Source organism: Muscardinus avellanarius (genome assembly GCF_963383645.1).
Source record: "Muscardinus avellanarius genome assembly, chromosome: X".
Classification (NCBI taxonomy): Eukaryota; Metazoa; Chordata; class Mammalia; order Rodentia; family Gliridae; genus Muscardinus; species Muscardinus avellanarius.
Window position 1 is genome coordinate 119710851 of NC_137792.1, and position 21016 is coordinate 119731866.

Consider the following 21016-nt stretch of genomic DNA (forward strand, 5'->3'; position numbering starts at 1 on the left):
CAGATTTGAAGTATAATTTGAAATTGAAGAGAGTAATGCAACATACTTTGTTCTCTTTACTTCATATTACTTTGGGTATCCAATATTACTTGTGGTTTCATACTAGTTTTTGGTATTTTTTAAATATGAAAGAAATGTCTTTGATATAATGATACACATTGAATATATATATTATTTTTAGTACCATGGGCATTTTAATAATATTTACTCTACAAATTTATCATCATGACATTTGTTTATTATTTTTTTCAACAGTGTTGCATCATTTTAATTTATATATTCTTGCTTCTTTGGTTAAATTTATTTTTAAATAATTAAAATTCTTAAGTATTGTTAATGAGATTTCTTACTAAAATTCTATTTCAGATAATTTTCTATTAGAATATAACAATGCTGCTGATTTTTCATGTAAATTTTGTATACTACAGCTTTGGTCAATTTTATAATTCTATCATTGTGAAGCCTTTGGGGATTTTTATAATAATAATACCATATCATCTGCAAAGAGTGACAATTTGAATTATTTTATAATTTAGAATTCCATTATTTCGTTCTCTTGTCAGATTGTCCTAGCTAATATTTCTAAGTATTATATTACTAGAAATGGTTAAAACTAGATATCTTTGTCTTATTCCTGATCTTAGACAGCAAACTTTTAGCTTTTCCCTATTCTGCATAATGTTTGCTGATATCTTATTGTATAGAGTCTTTATTGTGTTGAAGTACATTATTTCTTTGGCTATTTTGTTCAATGTTAATAGTATGAACAGATGTTGCATTTTATCAAATGTCTTTTCTGTACAAGTTGAGATGAACATCTGCTTTTCCTTTCATTCTGTCATGGGATATTATACTTAATTTTCTTTTTTTGGAATATGTTTTAAAATATATTTTGCAGTAAGATAGCCTTATAAGATAATTCTCCTCTCATGATTCCATAGAAATGGCATTATATGTAATTCTATTTCAAAATACTTTGTATGCCATATTGACAGGCAATGGAGAATAACTCATATTCTGACAAATTAAAAATGTATTTCATTTTGATTTCTCCACTTTAAAAATGTGAGTGACGTAACTTTTATTTGTTTGAAAAATAATCTAAGTATACCAGAAATATAGAAATATAGAAATACAGAAATATAGAAATACTATATATATCAAGATATAGATAGAAATACTATAGATATCAAGATATCTATAGATAAAAGTTAGTTGATAGAAATCCAACCACTAATTTTGTTTTACTTCTTTAAAATTACATGATATTTGATAATCTGTCATGTTATTAAACATATGTGATTATAAATTTTATGAATTTTTAAAATATTACTTCTGTAAAGTATTGTATCAAGGATAAATATAAAATGTATATATAGCAAAATTATTTGCTCTTAATAAATGTATTGTTATTTCTAAAAATATATAATTATAATTTTCACATCATCTAAGACTGAACAAATAAATTGTATTTGTTCAGAAAAATGTATACTTTTACGGTCAAAAGTTTTTCTAGGCCTCTTATAGTAGTATAGTATTTTCCTTTCAAGATGTTTATCCTAAAATGTAATTCAAAATTTGGAAATCTGGCACCTATTATTATTGACAATAGTTTTATTTGGCATCTATTATTATTGATAATAGTTTTAACCTGAGGTAAAAATATTATGTAGGTGAATGTTATTTCCAGTGCTTCCATATGCTGACAAAAGCAGTTGAGTAAATTGAATTGCAGGAGGGAACTGTCAGAAAACCAAATTTCCATTCCCAAATTATCTCAAATTTTAGCATTAGAAATTGCACTATCTAGTTGTTTTTATTTTAAATTTTTGTGTCTTTAATTTGAAAATAAATATGTGGGTATGTGAAAACAAACAAAAACAAGAAAATCAAATATCTTACTATTGAATAAAATTAACTTATTTATACAATTTAATGTTATTGAGAGAAAGAGAGAAGGAATCATGGGTATCACAATGGAATGAAATGGGAAGAGATGTGAAATTAGAAAGGTAATAAAAAGCCTCTTCAACAAATGGTGTTGGGAAAACTGGTTAACCATATGCAGAAAAACGAAAATAAGCATCACTTTTTCACCCTGTACAAGCATCAATTCAAGGTGAATCAAAGACTTCGAAATTAGACCAGAGACCTTGAGGCTCCTTGAAGAGGGCATGGATCCAACACTGCAACATGTAGGCACAGGTGAAAACTTTCTCAACAAGACAAAAAAGGCACAAGAAACTAAACATCAGATCAATATGTAGGATTGCATTAAACTGAAGAGCTTCTGTACAGCAAAGACCTCAACTGAAGAGCTTCTGTACACCAAGAACCTGAACAGAGAGCCAGCAAAATGGGAGATTTTTGCCACCTACTCCTCTGATGGAGGACTAATAAACTAGAATATACAGATAATTCAAGAAACTCAGCACTAAGAATATAAATAAATTAATAAAAATGAACAAATGAACTAAATAGACACTTCATGAAATAAATTCAAATGCCCAATTAATGCATGAAAAATGATCAACATCATTAGAAATCAGAGAGATATAAATCAAAACTACCCTGATATTTCACCTAACTCCAACTAAAATGGCAATTATTCTAAACACAAACATCAACAAATGCTAGTGAAGATGTGTAGAAGTGGGAACTCTGATGCATAGTTGGTGGAATTTTGTTAGTGCACCTACTTTGGCAAACAGTATGGAGGATCCTCAAAAGAACGGGAACAAACTTATCATATGATCCAGTAATACCATTTCTGAGTATCTACCCAAAAGAATGGAAACAAAACTACAAAACTAATGCATGCATATCTACGTTCATAGCTGCACAATTCATCACTGTCAAACTATGGAAACAGCCAAGATGTCCATCAATAGATGAATGGATTACAAAACTCTGGGATATGTACACAATGGAATTTTACTCAGCCATAAAGAAAAACACAATTATGTCATTTACAGGGAAATGGATGGAACTGGAGGACATTATGCTAAGTGAGATTAGTCAGTCACAAAAAGTAAGAAATCAAATGCTCTCCCTAGTATGCAGAAGCGAGGGAGAAAAAGAGCCATAGGAAGAACTTTAGGTGAGGAAGGAGAAACAATAGATGAGCATATAAGGCAACATAACTGAGTGGGATAGGATTAGGGAAGAGGAAACTTTTCTCATGTACATGATGCACATTCAAAAACATATCAAAGTCAGTCACTGAGCTAAACATGAGAAGGAGGGAAGGGGAAGAAAATAAGGTGGGTATTGGGTAAGGGCTAACTGGGTGATGTGTGTGTGTAGGCCTCTACCATCTTGTACTCCATTAAGATGTATAACTACAATGCACCAATACAAAGTATAAAAGGTAATAAAATGTAGAAAAATTTAAGGTGGTGGCACTTGCCTGTATTTCCAGTCCTTAGGAACCTGAATCAGGAAGACAACAGGTTTGAGGCAAGCACATGCTAATTTAGTAAGACCCTGTTTCAAAATTAATAAACAGAAATAGCTCAGGGTAAAGTTCAGTAGTAGAATGCCTCTGGTTTCAATCCCCATTAAAACACAAACACACACACACATAGGAAAAAGAAAGTATGCTATAAATAAGTTTTGTGTACTTCATAGTTCTTTTGTCTTAGAATTCTTGTTTTACTGGCCCTCATGTTATAACCTTGGGATTCCTTTTCCTCAATCTGCTTTCTAGTAGCTTAAGAGACTCCACTGTAGGGCTCCACTCATACTTGTACTAGTGAGATTGTTTCTTGTTATGAAATATTTATTTTCCAAAGTAGATATCCCCACCAAAACTTACCAATATTGTCTATATACTCTTTTTGATAATATCAAGTGAGAGGCCAGCTGATATAATAATATGCTGACTCCTACAAATTCAGAAATATATACACATCTACAATATGATATGTTGCACATTTCAGTGGGTTTTGTTAAATCTGTATGTCCAAAACATAATCATTAGTATTATGTAATTTATTAGTAATTATTAAATTTAATATAAATTTATCCACAATTTAGTTTTTATCATAAATTTATTATAAATAAGTTTTTAAACTTATTATGAAATATGTAATATATTATATTAGTATTTAATTTATGATAATTATTATAGTATTTAATTTATTATAATTATAATTATATTTATTATAATTATCATAATTATATTATAATTATTTAATTTATTATAATTATGTGGTACTGAGGTTCCTGGAAGCCCTTCTACCTCCAGGCTACACTCCCAGACCTATCAGACCTATTTTTACATTTTTATTTGGAAACAGGGTCTCCTAAATCAGCACGTGCGGCTGGCTTTGAACCTGCATGATCCTCCTGTCTCTGCTTCCCAAGCGCAGGGGATTACAAGCATGAGCCACCACGTCTGGCTGTACTCATATATTTTTATTTGTCTAATATCTTACTATGCTGTAAGTTCTCTTAAGGTAGGCATTTTATTTATTCTTTTTTTTATATCTGCAGCAACTGGTCTATAGCAGAGTAGATTCTCAGTAAGTCTCTTAAAGTTTTTATTCAAGAACTTTTGAATACCTATTGTGTGTTAAATCATTTTTATGCCATAATAGTATTTCTCTCTTCTCAAGGAATTTATGATATAAATGTACTGTTCTCTCATATTAAAAAAAATTGAAGAATGCTGGGCATGGTGGCACACCCTTGTAATCCCCACACTTGGGAGGTGGAGACAGGAGGATCGCAGGCTCGAGGCCAGCCTCACTAGCTTAAGAGACCCTGTTTCCAAATAAAAATATAAAAAAATGGGTCTCCGGGAGTAGAGCATGGAGGTAGAGGGTTTCCAGGAACCCCATTACCACCAAAAAAAAAAAAAAAGAGGAAGAAAAAAAGGGAACATTTGTAGATGAGCTGCTCATAGTGACAGAGACCAGAGCCCGATACACAGCAAGACAGCAAGGCCGGTGCAGGAACCAGCAAGGCCAGGATTGGAGCCTGCCATGAGGCAAGGCCAGTGCTGGGGCCTCTGAGGCTGAGATCAGAGCCTGCCTAGGGGTGAGGTTGGTTCAATATAAAAAATATTAAAAATATTAATAATATATTTTTATTGGTGCATTGTAGTCAAACATCACAATGGAATATAAGACTTGTGAGGATATCCAAGTAGACATCATCCAATCAGCCTTCATCCAATCCCCATCCCACTCCCTCACCTTCCCTCAATCCCATGCTTGATGCAGTGTTTAAAATTGATATATTTATTTACGTACATCATGTGCTTTAAAGAGATTCATCTTCCCCCATCCCATCCCCTCTGATTGGTCACCTTAATTGCTCCTCCATAGGGCCCCTTCTTCCATTAGATTCCCTCCTATTACCCATTTCTTCCTAGTTTTGCATAATAAGGAGAGCATCCAATTTTTTCATTTTCTGTGATTTTTTTTGTGTATGGCACTTTGCAAGTTCCAATCCCACTCTTGAATGCCCCAGCCCCAGCCTGGCCACCTGGTAGACTCTGCTCCTGGCCTCGCTGACTCCAGTACCGGCCTTGTCTCCTGGCAGTCTCCGATCCCAGCCTCAGGGATCCCAGCACGGTCCTTGTGTTTAGGCTAGCTCCTATCTTGGCCTCGCTGGCTCCAGCTACAGCCTACCAAATGGCAGGCATCGATCCCGGCCTTGGTGACCCCAGTACCGGCCTCCAAGGCCCCAGCACTGGCCTCCCCCCTCAGCAGGTTCTGATCCCAGCCTTTGAGGCCCTGGCACTGGACTTGCCTCACGGAAGACTCTGATCCCAGCCTCCCTCCCTCCCAGCACCAACCTCACCCCTCTGGAGGCTCCAGTTTCTGCCTCCGAGGCCCCATCAAAGGTCCTGCCTCATGGCAGGCTCTGATCCTGGCCTTGATGGCCCTGCACCAGCCTCACCCCTTTGCAGTCTCTGATTCTGGCCTCGAAGACCCCAGCACTGGCCTTGCCTCACTGCAGGCCCCGATCCCAGCCTTGCTGGTCTTGGCACCAGCCTTGCCCTTTGGGCAGGCTCCGATCCCGGCCTTGGATGCCCCAGCACCAGCCTTGCCTCATGGCAGGCTCCAATCCTGGCCTCGCTGACCCTGGCACTGGCATCACCCCTCGGCAGGCTCTGATCCCAGCCTCAGAGGCCCCGACACAGGCCTTGACTCATGGCAGGCTCTGATCCAGGCCTCACTGGCCCCAGCACTGGCCTAGCCACCTGGCAGGCACCTATCCTGGCCTTTAGGCCCCACTCTGCCCTTGTTGTCTTTCTGTGCATTGGGCTGTGTTCTCTGCCACTATGAGCAGGTCTTCTACAGATGTTCCCTTTTTTCTCCTCCTTTATTTATTTATTCTTTTGGTGGTACTGAGGTTCCTGGAAACCCTTCCACCTCCAGGATTTACTCCTGGGGACCCACTTTTTTTAATATATATATTTTTATTTGGAAACAGGGCCTCTCAAGCCAGCAAGGCTGGACTCGAGCTTGCACGATCCTCCTGTCTCTGCCTCCCAAGTACAGGGATTACAAGTGTGTGCCACCATGCCTGGCGTTCTTTGATATTTTTTAAATATGAGGGAGCAGTACATGTCTCCTGTGAAAGCTGGGACCCCAGATACCCAGTGACAATAAAATTTTGTCCTCCCTCCAAAGGAGAGGTCCACATTTTCACTCTGGAGAGCAAGCTCTGCTGCTCCATACATACCCTGGCCTCCCACTCTGTACAGAGGAGCATGGTGGCCATGAGGGCTGATGACTCCCAGAACCTGCAGTGTGGTGACCCACCCTTACCATGCGGGGTTTCCTCTGAAACCCCCCCAAACCCTTTTACCACTTAGCATGTTGTCCAGAAATCCCGATCATGTATGGGAGGAGCAGTCTACTTTGGGGAAGATTTCCTCAGAAGTTCACAGTGGACTGGACTGGATCTGACTGCCCCTCCAAACTCTGGTCACCACCACCACCGCTGCTGCCACTGCCATCTTGGCTCTCTCCCGAACATCCTTCCCACACAGTTTGTTTTCCAAAATTCCTGCGCATGTGTGGCATTAGTGGTATACCTCTGAGAATATTTCTTTCAAATTATGATGTGGATTGGATTGAATCTCTGCCTCTACCAAATGCTAACCACCGCTGCCACTGTCTCAGCCATCTTGGTTCTCTTCCAAGCACCCTTTCACACAGCATGTTGTCCCAAATTCCCGAGCATGTGCAGTGATCGCGTTCTACCTCTGGGGCTATTTCTTCAAAAGATCCATCTGTGTTGCATCAGATCTCTGCCTCTCCTGAATACTGCCCACTGCCATTGTCGCTGCCTCCACCATCTCAATTCTTTCCAAACTCTTTTCCCACACTGCATGTTGTCCAGTATTCCTGAGCATGCGTGATGGTAGCATTCCATGTTTGGGGCAATTTCTTCAGAAGATCAGGGTGGGTTGGATCAGATCTCTGCCTCTCCCAAATACTAGCCTCCACTGCCACTGCAGCCATTGCTGCCAATACCACCTTCCTCCTAGGTCTCCGCTGAGCTCCCTCCTTACAGATGATGTCCAGAATTCTTAAGCATGTAAGGAAGAAGCAGTCCCCCTTCACGAGGATTTTTACAAAAGTTCCAGGTCAGTTGGATATGTTTTGTCTGCATCTCCAAAATCCTGGCTGTTGCCGCGGCCATCTTAACTCCTCTCCGATATTTTTTTTCTTTTTCTTTTTTTTTTTTAATAAGAGAAGACAATATGTGTGGTTTGAAGAGGTTGTAGGATCAGGCAGGCACTTGGCAGCAATTAATTTTTTCTCCCTTCTAAGAGCAGAGTCCCACAGCCTCACCACGCAGAGCAGGATCTGCTGTTCTTAGCACACCGTGGCCCCTGTGCAGCACAGCAGCTCTGAGTTCCTTGGGACATGCGGCACGGCCTCCTGCTTGGTACCGGGCCTCCCAGGACGAGGGCTTGGCCTCCCGCCCGGCATCGGGCCTTCCGGGGAGGGGGGGGGGGCTGGGCCACCCGCTCGGCACCCGGACCTTCCGGGGTATGGGCAGGGCCACCCGCTGCCCACCCGGCACCAGGCATAAGGGCATCGAAAGTACAAATAGGACCAAAGAAATATCAAAATGTAACAGAGTAAATGTGAAATCCTATAGCTTCATGTGAAGCAGTGACATGTTGTGAGTTTCAAATGGTTTAGGCAGCCCTAACCGTATGTGCTTGCTAGTTTAAGCCCACATGATCCCTTTCTAAGGCTGGCAGTGTTAAACCTCTGTGAATCTCCTTGGCAGACTGTATTAGTCAGCATTTTAACAGATATAATCTAAATAATGTCCACAAAACTTGGAGGAAGGAGGATTTATTTGCTCACAGATTCGTTCATGGAAGGCTAGGGCCTGTGGATCTCAGGGCATGGCAGCATGAAGTGGAAACAGAGCACAAGGCTTTGCTCTTCACACCATGGAGGCTGAAAGCAAGGGAGAAGTGAGGGTAAAAGGGATCATATAATCCACAGGTCCACAGCCCCAGAGACCCACCTTCTCCATATCAGCTCACAGGGAAGTCAAATGCTTTGATTAGAAACATAGAAAGTAATGTAACCTTACTGAAAGTAGGCCCAAAGCATCAGTTACACCATATCAGCTCAGGCCCCCACCCAGATAAATACATTACAATGCATTTATTCACTGCTGAGACTGAAACTCTTGCAACTTTACTATATCAAACCAGAATATTAATAAATGAGCTCTTTAGGAGACATTCTATATCTACTTATAATATTTCTCTCCTGGCTCCTGAAGAGCTCACGGCCACCTCACAATACAAAATGCATTTAGTCCATCTCCGGGAGTTCCCACAGTCTTAAAAGTTCTAGCATCACTCAAAAGTTCCAAAGTTATAAGTCTCTCTTGAGACTCCAGGTGAAATCTTGTGAGCCCCTGTAAAAGAAAATGGGAATCAAGAAAAAAGCAAGTCACATGCAACCAGTATATAATGGCAAAGAGTAAACATTCGCATTCCCAAATGAAGGAATAGGGCCATAAAAAGAAGGGATGGAAGCAAAATAGCAGCTAAAGCTGGCAAGGTAAGCATTTGATCTTGCAGCTCCACTTCTGGCATCCAGGGCACTTGGCAGTGAAAACCAATCTTCAAATGGCCTTGGCAGCCCTGTCCCTGTGGCCTGGATGACTGCAATGGGTATTGCATTGGCTCTTCCAGCCTGGTTCCATGGACCACAGGTAGCAGCCTTTTCTTATTGCCATTTCACATTTCTGGCATTTCTAACATTGAGATTTTTCTTACAACCTTGACTTCACCCTGTTAGCTTCATAAAGTGTCCCCATTTGAGCCTGTGTGCAGGGAGTCTTACATTGCCATGTGTTGCCTGGCTTCACAAGCCTTCCTACAAAATCTAGGGTGAAGCCTCCATGACCCCTTTTTATTTCAGTAAAACTAGCATTATGTAAGCACCAAGATTATCCACCTGTAGGAAAGGAAGTCATGACCTCTTCAATCATGGCTGCTGGGCAACTCCATTCGGTCCAGAGCTGGGCCCATATCCATCTGGATTTCTGCTAGCTCCAACTTTATGTGTCCTGCTGCTGGTCCTAAATCCATCTGATGCCTCTATTATGGCTATGGCAGAACCTGGCCCTGTGATAGGCAGTTTTGGGCCTAATTCCAGTAAGACCACATTGCTTTCTATGTTTCTAATCAAAGCATTTGACTTCCCTTCAGCTGTTTTACTTTCTTTCACAGAACAATCTCTCTGGGCCCCAGTTTTACACATGTATTTCTGGCCAAACTGCAAATCTGTAAAGCCTCTCTTTACTTTCTGCTCCTAATATTCAATGCACGGTTCACTGAATGTAGATATGAATATTCATAATTCACTTTGGATATTTGGATATTTGATTGTTTTGAAATTTTCTCCACCAGTTTATTCAACTCATCATTTTAAAATTTGGCCTCACAGAAAGTTTTAGTACATGTCAAAATGGTGATAAGTTCTTTCTCAAAGTTTAACACAAAAGACTCTACTACATCTTTCCATAGAGTCTCCTTTGCCCTCCAAAATCTCCTGAGCATAGTCTCTACCATCTGTCTTTCTAGCAATATTCTGACATTTTCAATATTCTCTCAAAAAATAATTCTAAATATTTATAATCATATGGTTAGACTTAGGTTTAGCCATGACCCCACTCCTTTGGTGCCATTTTCTGTATTAGTGAGCATTTTTACCTTTATAATATAAAGAATGAGGATTTGTGTAAGTTCAAAACCAGCCCCAGCAACTTAGTGAGGCTCTCAGCAACTTAGCAAGACCCTGTTTCCAAATAAAATAGAAAATAGGTCTGGGCATATAGCTCGAAGGTATAAAGCCCCTAGATTCCATCCCCAGTACCACAAAAAATAATATAAAGAATGATCATGTAACTTAGAGCGAGTAAGATTTAGTCAACATGAAGCCAGAGACCATGCATTTTAAGTCATTGTGCAGAAAGTAGAGATGGGGAGAGCACAAGGCTTTACTCCTCACATATTGGTAGCTTGAAGAAAGAGTGGAGTGAGAGGAGGAGGAACCACATATAATCCTGAAGGCTGTAGCCCTAGGGACCAATCTTCTCCAAGCACAGCCTACCAGTTCACACCGCCACCCAGATAAATCCATTGCGATAAATTTATCCAGTGCTGAGATCATATCTCTCATGAGTTAACTTTATCAACTCTAAATAGTAATAAATGATATCCTTAGGGAACATTTTATATCTGATTATAACACATATATTCTACATTTTGGTATCTCCAACTTCCTGGGGTCCCTATCATAGCTGTGTTTTTTTTCTCCCACGTTTTATGCATTGCCTACTCAGAAGCTGCCTGCAGGGACTCAAAACATTCTACATACTACCTAGTCTTCTGGACCTTCCTTTAAAATCTCTGTAAAATTTTCTATGAACCTACAATCATTGAATTTTGTTTATCTATGAAATCAGAACCATGTATATGATGCCAAGGTGTATCTGCAGCTTGAACAGTCGCCAGGCCTATTTAGACCATGACTGCATCACTTTTCAATGGACTGGATGTATGTTTATGGATAAATCAATCCTCAGAAAACAAATTCTGAGAAATTCTGTGGAAATGGATTGCCAAGAATATCTTTTTCCAATTGTACTTTTATGTCTTCATGTCTGGCTTGTGTAGGTTCTTGTTGATTCCTGAAATTACTTCAAGAAATTTCTTCTATCATATTAAAGCAAAGTGTTAGGCTTCTTTTTAATAGCATTAATATCCACATCACACTCTCCTTTGACAAAAATTTACATGTACTTATTTTATGGTCAAACTGAAAGGGGTTTTTTTTTTGTGTGTGTGTGTGTGGTACTGGGGATGAAACCCAGGGGCTTTCTACCTCTGGGCTACACTCCCAGACATACTTTATATTTTATTTGGAAACAGGGTCTCACTAAGTTGCCGAGAGCCTCACTAAGTAGCTGAGGCTGGCTTCGAACTCGTGCGATCCTCCTGTCTCAGCCTCTCAAGCACAGGGATTACAAGCAGCGCCACCATGCCTGGCTTAAAACTGAAAGTTTTTAAAATCTGCTTTGCTTTTGCTCTTCTCACTGTAAATCTGTATAAAAGCAGAAAATAACATCCATGCCATTTCCTGAATGCTATGCTACCTTGATATTTTCTCCACCAAATTAATTAGTCCACCACCATTAAATTTTGCCTCATATAATGTCTCAGGAACAGACAAAATATTGACAAATGTTTATATCATAATGTAACAGTAGTGGCCTCTAGTCCAATTCCCAGTAAAGTCCTCATTTCCATCTGAACCCTATAAGCCTGGCCATTACTCTCTACATTCCCATCAGTATTCTTCTGAGGCCACTGAGCTTTGCTTATAACATTCTAAATGCTTCTCCAGCCTGCATCCCTAAACACTTCCAAACACCTGCAAACTGTCTCTAATAGTTTCTGGCTCACTTTATCAGAAATAGCCACAACAATTACCCCATTTATTGCTACTGTTTTTACGTACTGGTCAGTTTTCCATCATTGTGAAATAATCGCTACAAAAATAACAGAAGAAATATTTATTTTGGCTCATGACTTCAAAAGTTTCAGTGTGTTTTCACTTGATCACATGGTTTTGTGCCTTTGATGAGACAAAATATTATGGTGGGGACTGTGTGGTAGAATAGAGTTGTTTGTCTCATGGTGCCCTGCAAGCAAAGAAAGAGAGATAGAGAAAAAGGATGAGAGACACAATATACCCTTCAAAGGCCTGTCTCCTGGGTCCTACTTTCTTTAACTTGGCCCCATCTTATAAAGATTTTGCCACCTTCAAAAAGCAGAACAGATTGCCAAATAAGCCTTAATCATATGGCATTTGAAGGACATTTCAGATCCCAACTAAAACCTAATGCAAGAAAATAAATGTAAGAGAATTTTTTGCTTTATGCTTAATATTATAAATTTTCTTGAGTTTCTAACCTTCATGAAATAAAGCCTGAAGTGAAAAGCACCTGTGTAGTATATGCAGAAAATATGATGCTATTCAGCACTAAAATTAACAAAATGATCACGCCATTAAAATGAGGAAATATAAATATATATTACTTAGTGAAAAATATAACCTGAAATGTCTATTTACTGTGTGATTTCACCAATATCAATGGTTGTCATGGGTTAACAAGGGAGGGATGAATACAATACAGAGGATAAGAATATTTTTAGGACAGTGAAACTATATAATACTATAGTCATGAATACATGCCATTGTCAAGTAGCCTCAGAGTAGGGAATATTAATAATTGGGAAGCTATAAATATGTGATGATGAACAATTATATTTGAAAAATTTTCCTTTTATTCAGTATTGCTACAAACTCTATACTGCTCTAAAAATAAAAGTTTATTAAAATAATAAAATTAATTTGCTTAAAATGCAAATAAAAACAAAACAACACAAAAACTTTTGAAAACAAAACATTTTCTACCACATTTTAAGTAATCTAGTCTCAAGGATCAAGATTAGAACAAGGAAGAAAGGCTTACTATGTCATTATTTTTTTAATTACCACAAAACATGACCATTTTAGTCTTTCTTCTTAGTAAAGAAAATTCTGAGAGGAGAATTATGAGGAGTTAAGCATATAGATAATGAGGGCATCATGCATACTGAGTCTAAGTTCTAGGAGTATGATAGGAATCTTGGGGGTAATAATAACAAAGATAATTTTTCATACTCATTTCTCCAAAGTGGTCCCACTTAACATATTTTTTCCAATCAAGGATAACTGTAATTTTTTAAATGTTTAATTTATCTGCTAAATGAATTGCAAATTATACCAAGTAAACTAAGCAGAAAAACCTCAATTTTTAGACGTTCTTTTGGTGGTTGAATGCTGATATTTACAAGTGAAAACAATTCACTCTTCGAACCCTTTCACCTTAGGAAATCCTTTGCATTGGTGAGGGCCCCGAATAATCATTAAATGTTTCCAAGTTTCACTCAAATTTCCAGGATGGAATGCTAGTTATCACTGTTTTTAAACTAAGATACAGCACACCTGGTCCTTCCCTTCTTTACTAAGAAATTTTTCTGAGCGGCTATAGGTGACAAAGTGAGAATTACCACATGCAAGTCAAAACAGCAGGTTATTAAAATTTACTTTTCTGTGAAAGAAAAGCTGAGAGCCAGATTTTATTTATACTTATGGTTATTATGAACAAATTTTAAAAGGAGAAATAATTATCTATCTCTCTCTCTCTCGCTCTCTCTCTTTTGGTGATACTGGAGATGGAACCCTTCTACCTCTGGGCTACACTCCCAGACCTATTTTATATTTTTTATTTGGAAACAGAGTCTCAAGCCAGTGAGGCTGGCTTCGAGTCTGTGCAATCCTTCTGTCTCCACCTCTCAAGAGTGGGGATTACAAGCGTGGGCCACCACGCCCGGCAAGGAGAACTAATTCTTATAATTTATGTTAGAGCTACTATAATAATGTTGAATATTTGGATAACGTCCTTGGGTACTTTGTAGGCAATAATGATTTGGTTTTGTGTATGTCTTTCTCCCTTTCTTTAATATGATTCCATTATTGATGTATATTAGACAAGGAAAGGATAGTGTTTTGGAATAAATAAGCCATTTATTATATATCAGTGATATGAAAGATAAGTTGGAAATATGGAAAGTGAATATATTACAATGTGATATGTAGGTACAGCAATATAAAATGATTCAATAAAGTTTAAAGCTTTTTATCGTATTGGAAAAGAAATTATTTTATAGATAGTGCTCATTATTAAATGGTATTATAATTCCTTTCAACTTACATAGATTCAAAAACTTTTATTTGGTTTTTATTTTCAATTATTTCATGATTAGAAAATAATAAAAAGATATTTATTCAAAATTATAATCAACTAGTATATTTCAAAATATATTTTACTGACATAATTCTCCCTTATATGTTTTAGGAAAATTTAGTGATGTTCTTTTATTTCTGAATTCTCCTAATTTTCTATACACTTTTGGGAAGGAAATAGGTAAACATGAGGCTAGGAATGAGAAGTAGAAGAGGATTTCATTTAGTAAATATATTACCGCAGTCTTTATAATGGTCATTGGTGGGATTTCTGTTACAATGAGTTTTTGAATGTTTGTAAGTTTAATGAAAAAAGAGAAAACTTTAAAGAATAGGCATCATCTAATTTCTGTGAAAAGAGAAAACCTAAATTACTTCCAATTATTATTCCAAAAGGAAAAATTAATTGTAAATAACTAGAAGTTAATTAAAGCAGGGTTCTGCCGGGTAATGCAAATCTTTTATAGTTTTCTTTCAGTTAACTGCCTCATTAATGATTTATAGATGTGTATTTGGCTGTGGGAACCATAGCATTATCTAATGCACTAAAAGAATAATTACATATGAAAAGAACTATGCAGCTCAAGGGAAAACCTCTGAAATTACTTACTGCCTTAACTTCAACCATATTAAAATGCATAGCATTTAAAAATACACTGAAATGTCTTGTCATGTGTTTGGCTCAAAATGTTGGCAATTTTTTTAAAGAAAAACTGATTTTTTCCATCCCATAAAATATTTGTGTACTTCTCCAGTGCACAGCATGCAGAAAAATCAAGGCTTATCACAGTAAGAAATGTACTTATTGTTTAGGAAAACAATTCATAAAATGTTTCTTGTATTTGTGAATATGTTATGTATGAAGAATAAAATTTGCAAAGTGAAACAATTTAGAATTCAAAAGCAAAGTTATCATTATTATTTCATTAAAATGCAGGTTACTTTAAGACAAAGTCATAGAACACGATTCCCACAAGACTATATGTTGTTACATAACAATTTCACAACGATTATTTCTTTAACTCCAGTTTTTTCCATTTCTACTTTGAAATAATTTGTTCAAATTACCCACGGGCATTCTACCTCCAAGCTACAACTCCAGCCCTATCTTTTATTCTTTATTTTGAAACAAGATCTCACTGAGTTGCAAAGAGCCTTGCTAAGTAGTTCAGGCTGTCCTCGAACCACAATCCTCCTCTCTCAGCCTCCCAAATGCCGGGATTACAAGTGTGCACCACTGCACCCAACACTTTTAAAAAATTTTCACTATCTGATATTATATATCATGAATTTCTTTTTGCCTTTCTTTGCTTCCTGAATGTACTATACATTCATAAAATTTTAGACATGTACGTTCTTTATTCTGAATTTATATTTATAGATTTTGTGTCTTCAAATTTCGGGATCTTCTACTTATCCAATTAAAAAAAAGTCAGTGTTGCCGGGAGTGGTGGCACACGCTTGTAATCCCCGTGCTTGGGAGGTGGAGACAGGAGAATAACGCACAGGTTCGAAGCCAGCCTCGCTAGCTTAAGAGACCCTATTTCCAAATAAAAAATATAAAATAGGTCTGGGAGTGTAGCCCGGAGGTAGAAGGGTTCCATCTCCAGTACCACTAAAAAAAAAAAAAAAAAAAAAAAAAAAAAGGTCAATGTTAGCAGATTTCTGATTGTTCTGATTGTGTATGTACGAATAAAATGATACTTGATGAAAATATTATGAAAGAGAAATTAAAGAATAATAAGGTTTTGGCTATTAACTGCTTAGAAATATTCATGCTATAATATAAGCTATAGTTTGGTTTAAAAAATATAGTTGCTATTATATATAAAACTCTTGTGCATGCAATTAGGCCCCATTCTCTTCCTGTCAGAAGTTTTACTGACTTAAGCTTTAGTTCACATTGAAGTAACTTGTAACTCATACACAGCACTTTCTCATTGAAGAAAATAATAAAATGTATACATGACTGCTAGAGGAAAATCTAATAATGCACAAAATCAGCTGAAGATCATAAACTTAAAATAGGATTTTGTATTGTCTCATTAGAGATTAATTTTTATTTAAACCTTCAGCATAAAAGCAAATAAATGTGTGCTCTGTTTTACAGCAAAATCTTGGCTCTTATTAAAACAAAATGTATATTTAGAAAAATGGAGGCTGAATAAGATGACCAATGTCTTTTTTCATCTGTAATTTATATGATTTGGTGGTAGATCTCTTCCATTTGTTCACATTAATGCCATATTAGGTTATATCAAAAGATCAAAATAATATCATATGAAAAAATTTTAATACTTTCATATTAGTAATATAGTAGATGAAACTAAAATGAAATAATAATGAAAAATAAATATAAATGATTTACAAAAAGACATTACAGTTCCTTTGGTTTGTAGCCTTAAATAAGGCTTCTAACATTATTTGCACATATGAAACATGTTTCCCGGGAAAAATTAATCATTTTTATATGATATTGTTTGATCAAGATTTCTTTTATGCCCATGAGAGCCAGACTTTCATGCTTTCATAACTTATGTATCTTTATAATTTACAGTAGTTCAAAATGCATTATTTATAATAAAGCTTCTTTAAAATCAGTTCACTACAAAAACATAAGATCGCTTTTTAAATATATTTTATTGGTGCCTTGTAGTCAAACATCTCAGTGAAATACAAGACTTGTGAGGATTTACAAGCACACATCACCCAATTAGCCTTTATTCAAACTCCATCCCATTCCCTCCCCCTCCCTCAATCCAATGCTTGATTTAGTGATTGACTTTGATATATTTGTTTAAGTACATCATGTGCTTTAGAGAGATTCCATCCTGCTTCCCCCCATCCCCTCTGATAGGTCACCTTAATTGTTCTTTCTTAGGGCCCTTTCTTCAACTAGATTTCTTCCTATTATCCATTTTTTCCTAGTTTTTTATATTAGGGAAAGCATCTGATTTTTTTATTTTCTATGATATTTCCCTGTGGATGCCACATTGTAGGCTCCGATCCCACTCTCAAAGGCCCAGGCACCAGCCTCATCACATGGCAGGCTTCGATCCCGGCCTCACTGGCTTTAATCCTGGCCTTGCAGGTCTTGGTACTGGCCTCACCACCAAGAATTCTCCTATCCTGGCCTCGAAGGCCCTGGAAATGGCCTCGCCGCAAGACAGGCTCTGATTCAGGCCTCGTTGGCCTTGGCACTGGCCTCGCCTCACCAGTGGGCTCTAATCCCATGCTCCTTGGCCCTGGCACCAGCTTCTCTCAATGGTAATTTACTATCCTGGCCTCGCAGGTTTCGGTACCAGCCTCGCCACACAGCAGGCTCTGATCCCATTCCTCTGAGATCCCAACTCTGGCTTTGCCTTACAGTAGGCTCTGATACTGACCTCCAGACCATGGCAATGGCCTTGTTGCCAGGCAGGCTCTGATCACTGCCTCACTGCAGAGCAGGCTCCGTTCCTGGCCTCACAGGTCCCGGCACCAGCCTTGCCTTATGGAAGGCTCTGATCCCGGCCTCAGAGGCCTCATCACCATCCTTGCCTTACAGCAGACTCCAATCCCAGCCTCACTTGCCCCAGCACCTTCCTTGCCACCCGGTAGGCTCCTATCCTGGTCTCAGAGGCCCTGCCACAGGCCTCCCTGTGCAGCGGGCTCTGGTCTCTGTCACTGTGAGCAGGTCGTCTACAGATGTTCTCTTTTTTCTTCCATTTTTGTTACGTGAGAAAGCAGTATATGTCTTTTGCCCGAATACCTAGTGTCAATGAATTTTCTCCCCACTGAAGGTAGAGGTCCACAGCTTCACTACAGAGAGCAGGCTCTGCTGCTCCATGTGCACCCTGGCCTCACCTGCTGTGCAGAGGAGCTCAGTGGCCATGATGGTTGATGTCTCCCAGAACACTCAGCATGGCAGCCAAACCAGGCTATTCAGGGCTTCCTCTGATATGTCCCAAACACTTTTACCACTTAGCATGTTGTCCACAATTTCGGAGCATGTGTGGCAGTAGAAGTCTACCTTTGGGGAGATTTCTTCAAAAGTTTAAGGTGGATTGAATTGGATCTCTACCCCTCCCAAATACTGGTCACTGCTTCCACTACCACGGCCATCTTGGTTCTCTTCTGAGCACCTTTCCCACACAGCATGTTGTCCCAAATTTCTGAGCATGTGTGGCAATAGCATTCTACCTTTGGGGAGATTTCTTCAAAAGATCAAGGTGGATTGAATCAGATCTCTCCCTCTCCCAAATACTGGCCACCGCTGCTGCTGTCACCGCCATCTCAGTTCTCTTCCAAACACTTTTCCCACACAGTATGCTGTCCAGAATTCCTGAGCATGTGTGCTGATTGCAGTCTACCTTTGGGGCGGTTTCTTCAAAAGTTCAAGGCGGATTAGATTGGATCTCTGCCTCTCCCAAATTCTGGCCACCACCGCCCCTGATACTGCCGTTCTCCTGGTTCTCTCCTGAGCACCTTTCTTACATAGTACGATGTCCAAAATTCCTATGCATGTGTGGCAAGAGAAGTCCCCTTTTGCAGAGATTTTTTTCCAAAAGTTCAGTGTGGATTGGATAGGATTTGTCTGCATCTCCTGAATCCTGGCTGCTGTCACCGCCATCTTGACCTCTCTCCAATATTTTTTAATAAAAGAAGACAGTATGTGTGTTTTGAAGAGGTTGTGAGATTGAGCACTCAGCAGCAATGGATTTTATCTCCGCTCCAAGAGTGGAGGCCACAGCCTCACTGCGTAGAGCAGGATCTGCTGTTCTGAGCACATTAAGGCCCCCAGTGCAGCATAGAAGAGCACCACTCTGACTGCGGCCACTGCCATCTTGCCCCCTCTCATAAAATCATTCTCTTAGCTAGGAACAGTGGTGCAAGCCTTAAGCAGTACTTGGGGGACTGAGGCAGGAAGATCACAGGTTCAAGTCTAGCATCAGCAATTTAAGGGGGCCCTCAGCATTTTAGTGAGACCTTGTTTCAAAAGTAAAAATAAATAGGGCAGGGTGTATCTCAGAAGTAGAACACTCCTTGGTTGAATCACCCAGTGCTACAAGAAAAAATATTTTGTTGTTTTTTAGTGAGTCTAGATTTAGAGCACAAAAAATCAAATCTTCAAATTTTCAGATTTTAGTAGAAGAAAATTCTGCCTAAAAATAGGTTCAGATCCAATTCTCCTGTAATTTTTAATTAAAAACAATCAAAACTAATAAGAAAAAACATAAAAACCAATTTAAAAGATCAAAATATTAGTAATAGTTAAATAAGCTAGGAAAAGCCAGGCGTGGTGGTGCACACTTATAATCCCAACATTTGGGAGGCTGAGACCAGAGGATTGCGGTGTATGGACAGACAGCCTCAGCTACTTAGTGAGGCCCTCTGCAACTCAGTGAGACCCAGTTTCAAAATATAGAATAAAAATTAGGGCAAGGGGTGTAGCTTGGAGGTCAAATGCCCCTGGGTTCCATCCCCAGACGCGCAAAAAAAAAAAAAAAAAAAAAAAGTTAGGAGTCAGTAATTAGCTTCAAAAAGTGACCAAGAAAAGAGAAAAGAAATCAATGATAATGTGGTATAAGAGCAAATTATTAAAAAGGAACATGACAACCTGACCAACCCATATCCTTTAGAAAACATGATTATTCCACAAAAGTCTTACAATTTTAGACAATATTACCAAATATGAAAAATCAAACTAATTTGGTACCATTATGTTGACTCTTTTCTGAAGTGTTAATAGATGCTGGAAAGGTATATTTAAAATAGATAAATGTAACAAGACTAATTTTTTTTCAGGAAAAAAAAGTGGAGGTTCTAAGGATAGATGACAAGTTAGTGGAGCAAATTTTAAGAAAATAAAGTACACCTCACAACCCAGTGGAATACATGTTGGTACATCAAGTATAATGAATTCTGGATAAGAAAGCTGAGTTCAGCTTTTTCCTCTCTATCACTATATGCTACAAATGAAGTCGATGGAAGGTAGAGTATACAAAACGGCACTTACTCTTTTGATAGATGAATAATATTAACAATATGTAAATAACTTTCAAAAATTAACACTATAAATGCAATCAAGTAATGGACAATTGAACTGAATAGATACTTCTCAAAAGAAAAAATACAAATGACCAATAAATATATAAAAGTTTCATATCATTAGCAATTAAATTAGGAAAATGTAAATCAAAAGTACACTAAATTTCCACTACCTACAGTTATAATGGCAATCATCAAGAATACAAATAATAATAAATGCTGGTAAGGATGTATGGAAATACGAACTCTAATATGCTATTAGTGGGACTGTAAATTAGTACAATCACTATGATGATCAGTATGAAGGTTCTTTCAAAGACTAGAAATGGAACCACCATATGACCCACCATACTACTTTTTGATATCTTTTTAAGTCATAATACTCTACTTATATATCCATATCCATGTTTATAGCCATGTTCATAATAGCCAAACTATAAAGCCAAACTTTGTGTCCATCAAAAGATGAATGGATAATGAAACTTTGGACTATACATAGTGAAATCTTATTCAGTCTTTAAATAAATTTATATCATAGGTAAATGAATTGAACTAGAGACTATTATGCCAAGTGACATCCACCAGTCACAGAAAGTCAAGAGTCATCTGCTTTCTTAATGTGAGTG